This window comes from Theobroma umbraticum, unplaced genomic scaffold (genome assembly GCF_002168275.2).
Source record: "Theobroma umbraticum cultivar Fairchild unplaced genomic scaffold, ASM216827v3 scaffold_12.1, whole genome shotgun sequence".
In the NCBI taxonomy this organism is placed as follows: Eukaryota; Viridiplantae; Streptophyta; class Magnoliopsida; order Malvales; family Malvaceae; genus Theobroma; species Theobroma umbraticum.
This window is the reverse complement of record NW_018397269.1, coordinates 1,473,442-1,475,634: the sequence shown is the minus strand read 5'-3', so window position 1 is coordinate 1,475,634 and position 2,193 is coordinate 1,473,442.

Genomic DNA, 2,193 nt, shown 5'->3' with positions numbered 1-2,193 from the left:
CAAGCTTTTGATATTGCATTGCTCCATAAGCTTGTCCATTCAAAGTTTCCAGTGTACCACAAAGTCCCCACTGCCTGTCATAAATAATAGCTGTCAACCATCATGATGTACAGGTATGAAAAGGTTTAAAATTGTTTCTTGTAATCCTGAACAAGAGTGTTGGTAATGACTTCACTCCACATAAATAAAACTGCAGATCTAACTTTGTTCTGCTTTAAAATCACTATATTAGAGTAGTAATGAGGATGGTAATGAACGTGACACATTAAAGTAAATATTTATATTATGCAGAACTCAAAGGTAAGAGAACTTTACCAGCAGACTAAAGCCAGTGACATTGCAGAAAGAGGTAGCAATAGCTGCACCAGACAGCGCGGGTTCACCAAGGTGTCCCGCCATCATCATAGATACAACCTGCGAAAGGTACTGTGACAATGCCACTGCCACAAACGGTGCTGCTACAAAGCTCACCTTCTTAAACTCTTCCACCAAGGCTTCCCATGTTATTATCTTCCGTATCCTCCCTTCTTTTTTTCAAAGCAGCGCTTCATCCATTCTTTTCACTTTTTATGTTCTTCCAGCTAGTAGCACGAATAAGTCTTGTATTATACACTGATGAGTGAACTTGCACTGAATCTGTGATTAATAGAATCCAACGCAATTATACCGTTCAAGTCAATAAAAAAAATACAATTCAATGCTAGAAGTTCCAAACAAACAATTAAAACAAATCCATGTTGATGCAACAAATTGGTAATATTAAACTCACGATACACAAGGAAACAAAGAAGCTGACTCATCCGATGTCTTTGCGGCCAGTTTGTCACTAAGGATAAAGCCAAGTTAAGGAGATCAGGGGGGAAAACCTTCTATATGATTACTTACCTTGGTTTTTATTATCTTTGGTATTTGATTATTGAAATTTCTAACAAGTGCTTAATTAAGTCAATTTGGCAGAGATTGAATCTTAGTATCTTTTTTACTTTGAAAGCGGCTTAAATTATGCCTTCTTTTGTTGGTACTTGGTGGTTTGCTAGTCTTGTCTGCGTCTTCATTAATAAGCACCTGCCCCAGATCATGTCCTCAAACAAAAAGGAAAAATGGAAAATGTGATAAAAAAAAGGAATCCAGCTTCCTTTTTCTTCCCTTTTTTTTTTAATTATAGGTCTAAACTGTAGTTTTGTGACTCGAATGAAACTCAGCACTGCATATCACATGAACAAGCAGTCATAAAATAAGAACAAAATAGAAAACAGAGAAGGCAGAGCAAAAAACCAGAGAAAATAAAGTCCGTCCCAGTGAGATATTCATTAACTTTTCTAAAATATATATTACATGGCTTAAGAGGTAAGGTTCTAACTATAGTATGGACACTACTACACTCCATCAGAATCTAAATAGCATATCAGTCATACATTAGGTGCATAGCTGTCATAGGCACGGCAGTAGGTAGCTGTCACCCTACAAAAACAGTGAAGCATGGACCCTTGGCTAATGACTTGGCTTGAGGAGGCCTTCAATGCAAGTCTTAGCTCAACATAAACAAAATGTACCGGACCATCTGATCAACTTTTATCTGCATGGTATGGTTTCTGTAATGACTTGAGAAAATTTAGTTTTGCCTGTGTCCATTCCTTTTGAGTAATATTTCAGCAATGTAACAAATATAGATGAAAGCTGAAAAATGCAAATTTCAACAATAACACACCCGTTGGTTTAGAAAAAGGTTTAGGAAAAGGTTTTCCATGAAGAACAGTCCTGCCCGTTTGACCAAACGTATTTATGCAATTTTTTTATCCTTCTAGTTCCTAAATATGGACCTGAAGAACTCTATTAATATCCCCAACGAAAACCCTCCAAACTTTCTCTAGTGGTCTACGTCACAAAGTTTGCCTGCCTTTTATTTTCTCTTCCTTTGATTGTTTCAGGTGAAATGTAGTTGCTGCTGAATTGATTTCTTCAAAACAGATTAAAATGTTCTCTAAACTTGTTGCAAACAGAGCTTGCAGAAAGCCGATGCAAAGAAGGAAAGCTGCAAATTTTTAAAGTCTAAATTTTGCTAATATTTTTTTATATCAGAAATAAAAGGAAAATAAGAATCATGAGGTTAAGTTCAACGTGCAGAAATTCAAATTCAAGGTACCCCAAATTCAATGTTAAATTGAACATGTATAGTAGTGTGTTCTAGAGTAC